The sequence below is a fragment of the Tamandua tetradactyla genome, chromosome 4 (assembly GCF_023851605.1).
Source record: "Tamandua tetradactyla isolate mTamTet1 chromosome 4, mTamTet1.pri, whole genome shotgun sequence".
In the NCBI taxonomy this organism is placed as follows: domain Eukaryota; kingdom Metazoa; phylum Chordata; class Mammalia; order Pilosa; family Myrmecophagidae; genus Tamandua; species Tamandua tetradactyla.
The window spans coordinates 187,089,943-187,105,377 of record NC_135330.1 but is presented as its reverse complement, the minus strand read 5'-3'; positions in this window follow the sequence as shown (position 1 = coordinate 187,105,377).

Below are 15,435 nucleotides of genomic sequence, written 5' to 3'. Positions count from 1 at the left end.
CTTGTTCATGTTTTTCTCATTTGTCCATTTCATCTAAATTGCCTATTTGTTTCCTTGGATCTAAGATGAGTCTCTTGTAAGCAGCATATAGATGGGTCATATTTCTTAATCCATTCTGCCAATCCGTATCTTTTAACTGGTAAGTTTTGTCCATTAACATTCAAAGTTACTACTGTAAAGGCATTTCTTGAATTCACCATCTTTTCCTTTGGATTTTATTTGTCAGATCTATATATTATTTTCCCTCTTTCTCTTTTTTCTGCTTTAAATTATCCTTGCTGGTACTCTTCAATTATGTATCCTCTTCAAGACTTCCCTCTCCTGTCTTTTTTTTCCAGCTGACAGAACTCCCTTTAGTATTCCTTGTAGAACCAATCTCTTGTTGAAAAACTCTCTCAGCATTTGTTTGTCTGTGAAAATTTTAATCTCTCCCTTATTTTTGAAGGACACTTTGGCTAGGTATAGAATTCTTGGCTGGAAGTGTTTCTTTTTCAGGATCTTGAATATATCATACCACTGCCTTCTTCTCTCCATGGTGCCTATTGAGTAGTCTGAACTCAGTCTTATGTGATTTCCCTTGTATGTAGTAGATCATTTTTATCTTGCTGCTTGCAGGATTTTCTGCTTCTCTTCAACATTTGACAGACTGATTAGTATGTGTCTTGGAGTAGACCTATTTGGATTTATTCTATTTGGGTTTTTTGGGCTTCTTTGATTAACATATTTATGTCTTTTATAAGGGTTGCGAAGTTTCCCCCCTTATATCCTTAACTTAACTTCCTAGCCCTTTATTCTTCTCCTTATGGGACACCGATGAGTCTGTTTGTGCACTTTGTTTTGTCCATCATTTCCCTGAGATCCAATTCAAATTTTTCCATTTGCTGTGTTGTGTATTTGAAATGAGTTGTCCTGTCCTCTAGTTCATTTATTCTTTTTTCTGCCTCTTCAAATCTGCTGTTGTGTGTTTCTAGTGTATTTTTTGTTTGGCCTACAGCATCTTTAATCTCTGTGATATCTGCTGTTTTTTATTTACTCTTTCAAATTCTTCTTTATACTCTTCTAGTGTCTTCTTGATTTTCTTATGTCATTAGCCAACCCACTGATTTCTTTAGTAGAGTTCTATAAAAATCTTTGATTAGTTGTTCCAAAGCCTGTGTCTTCTACAGTGTTTTGTTTTGTTTTGTTTTCTGGGGTGCATGGTCTGGGAATCGAACCTGGGTCTCCTCCATGAAAGGTGAGCATTCTACCACTGAACCACCTGTGTGCCCCTTTCTCCAGTGTTTTAATGTGGTCATTAGGCTTTGTGATTTTCTCTTGCCTTTGAGGCATGTAAATATTTTTATATTTTGATAGATTTACTTTGGAAGTTGATTTCCTTCCGTAGTCTAAAGCTTTGTATTTGTGGGTCAGGCGTGGAGCAGGATTCAGGGCACAACAGTGTAGTGACAGGCCGTGGCATAGGTATAGGTTTGGGTTGGGGGCACTATGCTGGTGGCCAGAAGCGTGGGTGCAGGGCATGGTGTTGTAGAGGGGCAGTGTGGGGCTGTGAGAGCAGGGTGCAGCTCAGGTAGGCCTTGGAGTACAGAGCAAGTGCAGCTAGGGAACACAGACGTAGGGCCTGGCAGGAGGCAGATCGGTGGGGCCTTGCAGATGCACAGGGGCTGATGCATGGGCAGGATATGGGTGGGCACATGGAATGCAGGCAACGTGGGTATCAGGGTATGGGGATCAGGGCACAGAGGTTGGGGCACAGAGAGGGTGGTGCGCATATGCATCCTTGCTTGGGAGAAGGGGGTACAGGGGGACTGGGATGCAGATGTGTGTATGCAGGGTTGCAGCGCATGTCATGGGTATTACAGGACTTGGGTTGAGGGTGGGTGTTGTGGAATGCGTGGGGCCCTGGCACAGGTGCAGTGGTGGTGGGGCAGAAGGGCACGTGTTCTCAGGGTGGGGGCTGTGTGATACAGATGAACATGTGAGCCCCTGCCAGGTCTCTGAGTGGGCCACTTATGCCATGGGATGGGGGGGGGGGAACATGTGCGCAGGGCAGGGGTGTGGGTTGCAACGGTGGAGAGGTCAATGCACAGATGAGTGGGTGCTGGGACAGGCAGGATGCGAATATGCATATACAAAGGTCTGAAGGGTGGGGCTCTGGTGTGCACATGCCTAGAGCTCATTGAGGGTGGGGTGGGACTGCACACCTGCATGTCCTGGTGCTGGGAATGGCCCAGATGCACAAGTGAGTGCTTGTGCAGAGCTGGGGGTGAGGGGAATGGGGTTATGCATGTATGCGGGACCATGGGCATGGGGTGTAGGGGTCAAGGGGGTGGGGTGCAGATGTGTGGATGCTGGGGCAGGACATGGGTATGCACATGCGCTGGCCTGGCCGGTCAGACACTCATGTGCACAGAGCTCAGGGAGGGGAAGTGCGGGGTTGTATAAGTGCATGGGCTGGGGGTAGGTGTTGCCCAGATGCGCATAGTTGAGCGCCTTCAGGAGGAAGGGAGGAGGAGGTGGAGGTAAGGGGCTGGGCATGTGTGCCAGTCTCAGGAGAGGCGGGGCGCGAGTGTGCGTTTGCGTGGGAGAGGTGGATAGGGCTGGGGTGGGCATGTGCATGTGCATGTGCCTGGGACAGAGATGCACAGGGGGCTTGTCAGGGCGGGCGGGGGTGCTTGGGGCGTTGGTGAGTGGATGGGTGGTAGGGTTCAGGTACATGGGGCATGGGGGAGGTAGCAGGTCTCAGGGTGGGGGCCTGAATGGTTCTGGCACATTCAAGGAACATGGCTTTGCTTACTTCCTAGTCCCCGTCTCCCTGCCTGTGCACTCCTGAGGGTTGCATCCTCCATTTGGAAAGGAGCGTGTTAGGCTGTTTGCACCAGCTGGCTGGTCTCCAGTTCTCTGAGTCTCGATTCCTCAGCTTTTGCAACGAGGCCTCCCTTTATGGTGATGAAGACCTTCCCAGGTCACTTACACCCTTGAATTGCTGTCCTGGTCATTTTTCTTCACTTATCTAGCTGTTCCTTGGAGCAGTGGTGAACTCAGGCTATCCTATTCTGCCATCTTCCTGGATTTGACTCTTTGCTGATTCTTTCAAATGTCTTATTGTCCCCCAGCCTGTTTATTGCTACTTTAATCTTTATCATTTCTCTTCTTCTATTTGCTTTGGGGGTAGTTTGCTCTTCTTTCTCTAAACTCTCTATGTGAGCAGTTAAGTCCTCAAGTTTTTCTCCTTCTTGCTTTTTAATATAGACATTTACTGCGATAAATTTCCCTCTCAGCACTGCCTTTGCCACATCCCATAAGTTTTGATGTTTGTTCTAGCTTGCTAGCTGCCGGATTGCAATATACCACAAACAGAATGGCTTTTAAAAAGGAGGAATTTAATAAGTTGCTAGTTTACAGTTCTAAGGCTGAGAAAGTGTCCCAGTGTAAACAAGTCTATAGAAATGTCCAAGCTAAGGCAAACAGGGAAAGATACCTCAGTTCAAGGAGGCCGATAAAGCTCAGAGTTTCTCTCTCTAGTGGAAGGGCACATGGTAAACACAGTCAGAGTTTCTCTCTCATCTGGAAGGCACATGGTGAACACGGTCAGGGTTCCTCTCTCATCTGGAAGGGCACATGGTGAACACAGCATCATCTACTAGCTACTTCCCCTGGCTTCCTGTTTCATGAAGCTCCCCAGGTGTCGTTTTCCTTCTTCATCTCCAAAGCGCTGGCTGATGAACTCTATACTTTGTGGTGCTGCAGCATTCTCTGCTCTCTCCGAATCTCTTCATTCTCCAAAATGTTTCTTCTCTTATAGGACTTTAGAAACCAATCAAGACCCACCCAAATGGGTGGAGACACATTTCCCCCAATCCAGTTTAACAACCACTCTTGATTGGGTTACATTTCCAGAGAGATGAGCTAATTAAAGATTCAAACATGCAGTATTAAATAGGGATTATCTTGCCTTTATGAAATGGGATTTAGATTCAAACATGGCTTTTCTAGAGGACATATATTTTTTCAAACCAGCACAATGTTTTTCTCATTATCATTTGTCTCCAGATATTCCCCGATTTCTCTGGTAATTTCTTCCTTGACTTGCTGATGGAGAGTGTGTTGTGTAATCCCCATATATTTGTGAAAACTCTGGTTCTTTCATAATTAATTTCTAGGTTCATTCTGTTCTTGTCAGAGAAAGTGCTTTGGATAATTTCGATCTTACTAAATTTATAAAGACTCAGTTTGTGTTCCAGCTTATGATCTATCCTGGAGAACGTTCATTAGCACTAGAGAAGAATATGTCTGTCCTGGCGTTTTGGGGTGTAATGATCTATGTATTTCTATTAGGCCTAATTTATTTATCCCATTGTTTAGGTTCTCTATTTCCCTGTTGGTACTCTGTCTGATTGTTCTGTCTATAATGGAGAGTGTTTACTGAAATCTCCCACTATTACTGTTGAAACATCTATAGCTTCCTTCAGTTTTGCTAATGTTTGTCTCATGTAATTTGGAGCTCCTTGATTGGGAGTGTAAACATTTATGATTATTATTTCCTGTTGGTGAATTGTCCCTTTTATTAATAGTGTCCTTCTTTGTTTCTTATGACATCTTTACATTTAAAGTACACTTAAAGTCTATTTTATCTGATATTACTATAGCTGCTCCTGCTTTCTTTTGGTTACATCTTGCATAGAACATCTTTTTCCATCCTTTCACTTTCAATCTAATTGTGTCCTTGATTGTACGATGTGTCTCTTATAATAAAACAGCATGTAGATAGACTATATTTTAATCCATTCTGCCAGTCTGTGTCTTTTAATTGGTGAGTTCAGTCTGTTAAAGTTCAAAGTAATTGGGGATCCAAGATGGCGTCTTAGTAAGGTACATGCGTCTTAGTTCCTCCGACTCCAAATCAACTAATAGGTGAACAGAAACAGTACAAAACAGCTCCCGGGGCTACAGCAGGGAATGGACACACAGCGTAACCAAGCCTGGGCTGGCTAGTCTGACTGCGAAACTCGGCTGCGGTGAGTGAGATCCCCGAGTGGCGGGCAATTTCCCGAGCAGCCGCAGCTGCGGCAGTCCGAGCTAATCCCTCCCTCCTTCCCGGGCTGGCTGAGAGACTCGGAGAGACAAGTTTCCCAGCCAAGGCGGCCGGCGCCACACTTTTGCGGGCGACTTCGAGTCCGCGACTACAAGTCTCGGATCAGAGGGCTATCCAAAGTCTGGGCTGGCAAGTCTGATTGCGAGACTTGGCTTCGGCGAGACCCCCGAGCGGCTGCAGCTGCGGCGGTCTGAGCTAATCCCTCCCTCCTTCCCGGGCCGGCTGAGAGTATCAGAGAAGTAAGTTCCCCAGGCCGAGGCAGGCAACGCCCTTCTTTTGCGGGCGGCTTCGAGTCTCGGCTTTGAGTCCGCAGCTACAAGTCCCGGATCAGAGGGCTATCCAAAGTCTGGGCTGGCTAGACTGACTGCGAGACTCGGCTGCAGTGAGACCCCCGAGCGGCGTGCGATTTCCCGATCAGCGGCAGCTGCGGTGGTCCGAGCTACTCCCTCCCCCCTTTCCGGGCCGGCTGAGAGTATTGGAGAAGCAAGTTTCCCAAGCCGAGGCAGGTGGCACCCCTCTTTTGCGGGCGGCTTCGAGTCTCTGCTTCGAGTCCGCGGATACGAGTCTCAGATAGGAGGGCTATCCAAGCCGCGGAAGCCCCCCCCCATGGGAGGCTTCCTGGTCCGGTGGGGAATCCCCCAGGCCCGCTGCGGCCCGCAACCAGCCACAGGGTCCCCTCAAGCCGCGGCAGCTGACGCCCCCACCACGCGCGGCCCCTGAACCAACGGAGAGATTTGGATCCGAAATCCCCAGGCCACGGAGATCGGTGACTGGGGGAGACCCATTCCAAACACTTGAGACAAACGTGTGCCACGTGCGCCACGTACTGGGCAAGATAAGAAAAACAGATCCCAGAGATTTCACAGAAAAATCTTACAACCTTGCTGGGTCCAACACCCAGAGAAATCTGAATAAATGCCCAGACGCTAGCAGCAGAAGATAACTGTCCACGCTCAAAAGATTGAGAATATGGCCCAGTCAAAGGAACAAACCAATAGCTCAAATGAGACACAAGAGCTGAGACAACTAATCCTGAATATACGAACAGAAATGGAAAACCTCTTCAAAAATGAAATCGATAAATTGAGGGAGGACATGAAGAGGACATGGGCTGAACATAAAGAAGAAATAGAAAAACTGAAAAAACAAATCGCAGAACTTATGGAAGTGAAGGATAAAGTAGCAAACATAGAAAAAATAATGGATAGCTACAATGATAGATTTAAAGAGACAGAAGATAGAATTAGTGATTTGGAGGATGGAACATCTGAATTCCAAAAAGAAACAGAAACTATAGGGAAAAGAATGGAGAAATTTGAACAGGGTATCAGGGAACTCAAGGACAATATGAACCGCACAAATATACATGTTGTGGGTGTCCCAGAAGGAGAAGAGAAGGGAAAAGGAGGAGAAAAACTAATGGAAGAAATTATCACTGAAAATTTCCCAACTCTTATGAAAGACCTAAAATTACAGATCCAAGAAGTGCAGCGCTCCCCAAAGAGATTAGACCCAAATAGGCATTCTCCAAGACACTTACTAGTTAGAATGTCAGAGGTCAATGAGAAAGAGAGGATCTTGAAAGCAGCAAGAGAAAAACAATCCATCACATACAAGGGAAACCCAATAAGACTATGTGTAGATTTCTCAGCAGAAACCATGGAAGCTAGAAGACAGTGGGATGATATATTTAAAATACTAAAAGAGAAAAACTGCCAACCAGACTCCTATATCCAGCAAAATTATCCTTCAAAAATGAGGGAGAAATTAAAACATTCTCAGACAAAAAGTCACTGAAAGAATTCGTGACCAAGAGACCAGCTCTGCAAGAAATACTAAAGGGAGCACTAGAGTCAGATACAAAAAGACGGAAGAGAGAGATATGGAAAAGAGTGTAGAAAGAAGGAAAATCAGATACAATATATATAATACAAAAGGCAAAATGGTAGAGGAAAATATTATCCAAACAGTAATAACACTAAATGTCAATGGACTGAATTCCCCAATCAAAAGACATAGATTGGCAGAATGGATTAAAAAACAGGATCCTTCTATATGCTGTCTACAGGAAACACATCTTAGACCCAAAGATAAACATAGGTTGAAAGTGAAAGGTTGGGAAAAGATATTTCATGCAAATAACAACCAGAAAAGAGCAGGAGTGGCTATACTAATATCCAACAAATTAGACTTCAAATGTAAAGCAGTTAAAAGAGACAAAGAAGGACACTATATACTAATAAAAGGAACAATTAAACAAGAAGACATAACAATCATAAATATTTACGCACCGAACCAGAATGCCCCAAAATACGTGAGGAATACACTGAAAACACTGAAAAGGGAAATAGACTCATATAGTATAATAGTTGGAGACTTCAACTCACCACTCTCATCAATGGACAGAACATCTAGACAGAAGATCAACAAAGAAATAGAGAATCTGAATATTACTATAAATGAACTAGACTTAATAGACATTTATAGGACATTACATCCCACAACAGCAGGATACACCTTTTTCTCAAGTGCTCATGGATCATTCTCAAAAATAGACCACATGCTGGGTCACAAAGCAAGTCTTAACAAATTTAAAAAGATTGAAATCTTACACAACACTTTCTCGGACCATAAAGGAATGATGTTGGAAATCAATAATAGGCAGAGTGCCAGAAAATTCACAAATACGTGGAGGCTCAACAACACACTCCTAAACAACGAGTGGGTCAAAGAAGAAATTGCTAGAGAAATTAGCAAATACCTCGAGGCGAATGAAAATGAAAACACAACATATCAAAACTTATGGGACGCAGCAAAGGCAGTGCTAAGAGGGAAATTTATTGCTCTAAATGCCTATATCAGAAAAGAAGAAAAGGCAAAAATGCAGGAATTAACTATCCATTTGGAAGAACTGGAGAAAGAACAGCAAGCTAACCCCAAAGCAAGCAAAAGGAAAGAAATAACAAAGATTAGAGCACAAATAAATGAAATTGAAAACATGAAAACAATAGAGAAAATCAATAAGGCCAGAAGTTGGTTCTATGAGAAAATCAATAAGATTGATGGGCCCTTAGCAAGATTGACAAAAAGAAGAAGAGAGAGGATGCAAATAAATAAGATCAGAAATGGAAGAGGAGACATAACTACTGACCTCACAGAAATAAAGGAGGTAATAACAGGATACTATGAACAACTTTATGCTAATAAATACAACAATTTAGAGGAAATGGATGGGTTCCTGGAAAGACATGAACAACCAACTTTGACTCAAGAAGAGATAGATGATCTCAACAAACCAATCACAAGTAAAGAAATCGAAGCAGTCATTCAAAAGCTTCCTAAAAAGAAAAGTCCAGGACCAGACGGCTTCACATGTGAATTCTATCAAACATTCCAGAAAGAATTAGTACCAACTCTCCTCAAACTCTTCAAAAAAATCGAAGTGGAGGGAAAACTACCTAACTCATTCTATGAAGCCAACATTACCCTCATACCAAAACCAGGCAAAGATATTACAAGAAAAGAAAACTACAGGCCGATCTCTCTAATGAATATTGATGCAAAAATCCTCAATAAAATTCTAGCAAATCGTATCCAACAACACATTAAAAGAATTATTCATCATGACCAAGTAGGATTCATCCCAGGTATGCAAGGATGGTTCAACATAAGAAAATCAATTAATGTAATACACCATATCAACAAATTAAAGCAGAAAAATCACATGATCATCTCAATTGATGCAGAGAAGGCATTTGACAAGATTCAACATCCTTTCCTGTTGAAAACACTTCAAAGGATAGGAATACAAGGGAACTTCCTTAAAATGATAGAGGGAATATATGAAAAACCCACAGCTAATATCATCCTTAATGGGGAAAAATTGAAAACGTTCCCCCTAAGATCAGGAACAAGACAAGGATGTCCACTATCACCACTATTATTCAACATTGTGTTGGAGGTTCTAGCCAGAGCAATTAGACAAGAAAAAGAAATACAAGGCATCAAAATTGGAAAGGAAGAAGTAAAACTATCACTGTTTGCAGACGATATGATACTATACGTCGAAAACCCGGAAAAATCCACAACAAAACTACTAGAGCTAATAAATGAGTACAGCAAAGTAGCAGGTTACAAGATCAACATTCAAAAATCTGTAGCATTTCTATACACTAGTAATGAACAAGCGGAGGGGGAAATCAAGAAACGAATCCCATTTACAATTGCAACTAAAAGAATAAAATACCTAGGAATAAATTTAACTAAAGAGACAAAAGACCTATACAAAGAAAACTACAAAAAAATGCTAAAAGAAATCACAGAAGACCTAAACAGATGGAAGGGCATACCGTGTTCATGGATTGGAAGAGTAAATATAGTTAAGATGTCAATCCTACCTAAATTGATTTACAGATTCAATGCAATACCAATCAAAATCCCAACAACTTATTTTTCAGAAATAGAAAAACCAATAAGCAAATTTATCTGGAAGGGCAGGGTGCCCCGAATTGCTAAAAACATCTTGAGGAAAAAAAACGAAGCTGGAGGTCTTGCGCTGCCAGACTTTAAGGCATATTATGAAGCCACAGTGGTCAAAACAGCATGGTATTGGCATAAAGATAGATATATCGACCAATGGAATCGAATAGAGTGCTCAGATATAGACCCTCTCATCTATGGACATTTGATCTTTGATAAGGGAGTCAAGCCAACTCACCTGGGACAGAACAGTTTCTTCAATAAATGGTGCCTAGAGAACTGGATATCCATATGCAAAAGAAGGAAAGAAGACCCATATCTCACACCCTATACAAAAGTTAACTCAAAATGGATCAAAGATCTAAACATTAGGTCTAAGACCATAGAACAGTTAGAGGAAAATGTAGGGAGATATCTTATGAATCTTACAATTGGAGGCAGTTTTATGGACCTTACACCTAAAGCAAGAGCGCTGAAGAAGGAAATAAATAAATGGGAACTCCTCAAAATTAAACACTTTTGTGCATCAAAGAACTTCATCAAGAAAGTAGAAAGACAGCCTACACAATGGGAATCAATATTTGGAAACGACATATCAGATAAAGGTCTAGTATCCAGAATTTATAATGAGATTGTTCAACTCAACAACAAAAAGATAGCCAACCCAATTACAAAATGGGAAAAAGACTTGAATAGACACCTCTCAGAGGAGGAAATACAAATGGCCAAAAGACACATGAAGAGATGCTCAATGTCCCTGGCCATTAGAGAAATGCAAATCAAAACCACAATGAGATATCATCTCACACCCACCAGAATGGCCATTATCAACAAAACAGAAAATGACAAGTGCTGGAGAGGATGCGGAGAAAGAGGCACACTTATCCACTGTTGGTGGGAATGTCAAATGGTGCAACCACTGTGGAAAGCAGTTTGGTGGTTCCTCAAAAAGCTGAATATAGAATTGCCATACGACCCAGCAATACCATTGCTGGGAATCTACTCAAAGGAATTAAGGGCAAAAACTCAAACAGACATTTGCACACCAATGTTTATAGCAGCGTTATTTACAATTGCAAAGAGATGGAAACAGCCAAAATGTCCATCAACAGACGAGTGGCTAAACAAACTGTGGTATATACATACGATGGAATATTATGCAGCGTTAAGACAGGATAAACTTATGAAGCATGTAATAACATGGATGGACCTAGAAAACATTATGCTGAGTGAGTCTAGCCAAAAGCTAAAAGACAAATACTGTATGGTCCCAATGATGTGAATCGACACTCGAGAATAAACTTGGAATATGTCATTGGTAACAGAGTTCAGCAGGAGTTAGAAACAGGGTAAGATAATGGGTAATCGGAGCTGATGGAATACAGACGGTGCAATAGGACTAGATACAAAAACTCAAAAATGGACAGTACAATAATACCTAATTGTAAAGTAATCATGTTAAAATACTGAACGAAGCTGCATCCGAGCTATAGGTTTTTGTTTTGTTTTGTTTTGTTTGTTTTGTTCTTATTATTATTACTTTTATTTTTTTTCTCTATATTAACATTCTATATCTTTTTCTGTTATACTGCTAGTTCTTCTAAACCGATGCAAATGTACTAAGAAACGATGATCATGCATCTATGTGATGATGTTAAGAATTACTGATTGCATATGTAGAATGGTATGATGTCTAAAAAAAAAAATGGTCAGCACAATACTGCCTAATTGTAATGTAATTGTGTTGGAACGCTGAATGAAGCTGCATCTGATCTATAGTTTTTTTTTTGTTTGTTTTGTTTTTTTTTCTCTTATATATTTTTGTACTTTTTATTTTTATTTGTGTTTTCTCTCTGTGTTATCACTTTATTTCTTTTTCTGTTGTCGTGCTATTTCTTTCTCTAAATCGATGCATATGTACTGAGAAATGATGACCATACACCTATGTGATGATATTAAGAATTACTGATTGCATATGTAGAATGGATTGATTTCTAATGTTGTGTTAGTTAATTTTTTTAATTAATAAAAAAAATTAAAAAAAATAAAAAAAAGTTCAAAGTAATCATTCAAAAAGTAGTTCTTGAATCTACCATCTTATTATCCTTTGTTGTTATTTTTTTTTTTGTCAAATCTATTTAAACTTCTCTCTCTTTTTTATCCTTTAAATTACCATCACTGGTACTCTTCAATTTTGTGCTCTCCTCCAGACTTCCCTCTCGTGTCTTTTTTTTTTTCAGTTGACAGGACTCCCTTTAGTATTTCTTGAAGGGCAGATCTCTTGATTAGTTCTCTGTTTTTATTTGCCTTTGAACACTTTAATCTTTCCTTCAGTTTTGAAGAATAATTTGGCTGGATAAAGAATTCTTGGCTGAAAGCCTTTCTCATTCAGAATCTTGAATACCACTGCCTTCTTGCTTCCATGGTGCCTGTTGAGTTTTCCAAAGCCAGTCTTAAGTGTTTTACCTTGTATGTAGTAGGTCGCTTTTCTCATACTACTCTCAGGACTCTGTTTCTCTTCAACATCTGACAGGTTGATTGGCATCTGTCTTGTAGTAGGCCTATTTGGATTTATTCTATTTTGGGTTCATTGGGCCTCTTTGATTTGCATATTTACATCTTTTATAAGCATTGGGAAGTTTTCCCCAATTATATCTTCAACTAACTTACTCAGCCCTTTAATCTTCTCTTCTCCTTCTAGGGCATCAGTGGTTCTTACATTTGTACACCTCTTGTTGTCCATCATTTATTTAAGATCTAGTTTCATTTTTCCATCTTTCTTGCCATTTGTTCTTTTGTGTGCTCTAGTTCAATTGCTCTGTCTTCTAGCACACATTCTCTCTTCTGCTTCTTCTAATCTGCTATTGTGTCTAGCATATTTCTAATTTGATCTACTGTATCTTTCATCTCTGTGAGATCTGCCATTTTTCTATTTAGTCTTTTGACTTCTTTATGTTCTTTTAGTGTCTTCCTGATATCCTTTATAAATATCATTAAGTAGTTCTATATTTTCTATCCAGATCAACATCTGGAGTTTTGATTTGGTTATTTGGCTGGCCATTTCCGCTTGGATCTTCACATGCTTTGGTGTTTTCAGTTGTATTGGGGTAATTGATTATCTTGATAAATTTATTTTACAAGTTAGTTTCCTTTACCTGTCTAAAGTTTTGTATTTACTTCTTTTGCGTTTGAAGGTTCCTTTTGCACTTGCTTTATCAGTCATTCCCTGAAAATCCAAGGCTAAGATCTTGTGTAGGGGATACATTTCAACTTGAGGGTCTATTAAAAGCTAGACCAGTATGTACAGGTACTTCAGTGGTAGAATGGCTGCCCACCACACAGGAGACTAAGGCTTGATTCCCAGCCTATGCACCCCCCCCAAAAAAAGAATAAAATACAATAAGAATAAAATAAAAATATGAAACAACAACAGCAACAAAACACACCTCAACAGTAGTAGGCCCCAAAGTCAGAAGGAGACACCCCAAGATACACTGGGAATGAACTCAGACTGGTATCCAACAAAGAATTCTTCCTGCTGAGCCACCGTGGCCTGCCCTACTTTAAACTTTTTATTTCATTTCTGTAAGACCTGCCTTACCTGTCTGTAAGACTTGCCTCTAACTTCTGTAACAGTTAATTTTTCTATTAACTCTTTCATATTCTTCCGTATGGTCTTCTAGTATCTTCTTGATATCCTTTATCTCTTTCACCATCTCTTTGAAGTATTTTGGGAGATTTGCTTGAATATCTCTGATTAGTTTTTCCAAATTCTTTTTCTCCTCTGACTTTTTAATTCATTTAGCTTGTCCATATCGTCTTGTTTCTTCATGTGCCTTGTGATTTTCTTATGGTTTCTGGGCATCTGATCATCTTTTTTTTTAATTGGCAAAACAAAACAACATGCAAACACGAACATTCTTAACATATGAACATTCCATACTTGATGTAGAATCAATGGCTGACAATATCATCACATAGTTATATATTCATCACCATGATCATTTCTTAGAACATTTGCATCACTCCAGAAAAAGAAATAAAAAGAAAAGAAAAAACTCATGCATACCATACCCCTTTCCCCTCCCTCTCACTGACCACTAGTATTTCCATCTACCCAATATATTTTAACCTTTGTTTCCCGTTTTTTTCTATACCGCTTACCACTCCCTTTCATTGATCACTAGCATTTCAATCTACTCAATTTATTTTAACATTTGTTTCCCCTATTATTTATTTTTAATCCATATTTTTTACTCATCTGTCCATATTGTATATAAAAGGAGCATCAGACACAGGTTTTCACAATCACACAGTAACACTGAGAAACCTATATCATATACAATCATCTTCAAGAAACATGACTGCTGGAACACAGTTCTACAGTTTCAGGCACTTCCCTCTAGCCTCTCTAATACACCTTAAACTGAAAAGGGGATATCTACATAATATGTAAGAATAACCTCCAGAATAACCTTTCAACTCTGTTTGAAATCTCTCAGTCACTGACATTTTATTTTGTCTTCCTTTCTCTTCTTTCGGTTGAGACGGTTTTCTCAATCTCTTGATGCTGAGTCCCAGCTTATTCTAGGATTTCTGTCCCATGTTGCTAGGGAGGTTTACACCCCTGAGTCGTGTCCCACGAAGAGAGGGGGAAGACAGTGAGTTTGTTTGCCGTGTTGGCTGATAGAGAGGCCACATCTGAGCAACAAAAGAGGTTCTCTGGGGGTGACTCTTAGGCCTAATTTTAAGTAGGTTTAGCCTATCCTTTGTGGGGATAAGTTTGATATGAACATACCCCAAGATTGAAGGCTCAGCTTATTGCTTTGGTTGTCCGCACTGCTTGTGAGAATATCAGGAATTCTTCAAATGGGGAAGTTGAGTTTTCCTCCTTTCTCACCATTCCCCCAAGGGGACCTTGCCAATATTTCTGTATTCACTGTTCAGATCACTCTGGGATTTATTGGGGCACCACACTGGACAAACTACAAAATCCCATGCCCTATTCAAGGTTCCATGTAGTTATGGTGTTCAATTAACCTCTCCATAAAGTTATATTATGAAATGCAGTAGTCAAAATATAAGTTCTTTATTCAATAAACATTTTTTCTTTAGTCTCACACAGAATTTGAAGTTTTAAAATATGAATGACCATATATTTTCAACACCCTGCGGTACTGACATTCCTATGTTCTTCCTCATGCAAAAACGTTTTTTGATTTGTACATTTAGTCACTATCATACACTCTAGGCATTCCTAGATTATACTATTTCAGTCTTCATCATCTATCTTTCCTTGTAGTTTCATATGTGCCCCCAGCTCTCCTCTGTCTATCATTCTCACATTCAGCTTCATTCAGTGTACTACATTATTGTACTACAATCAGGTGATATTGTGCTATCTATTTCTAAATTTTTACAATCAGTCCTGTTGCACAATCTGTATCCCTTCAGCTCCAATTACCCAATATCTACCCTATTTCTGTCTCCTGATGACCTCTGTTCTTGATTGAAATTCTCCAAGTTCATTTATTAATGTTAGTTCATATCAGTGAGACCATACAGTATTTGTCCTTTTGTTTCTGACTAATCTCAATCTGATTATTGTGATAAAATTATTTTGAAAGTTGGTTTCCCTCTCTTGTCTAAGATTTTGTTGTTGCTTGGGTTCATGTTGAGTGTCTCCTTTTGCACTTGGTTTGTCAGTAATTCCCAACAGAACCAGGACCAGGGTCTCACGCAGGGGGTTCAACCCCTTTCAGAAGGTTCTCAGAAGGTGGGCAGAAAAGCAGCTTGCCAGACTGCACATTCCCAGTCTTCCCAGAAGATGGCACTCTTGGGTCACCTGTCCCCTACATCCCAGC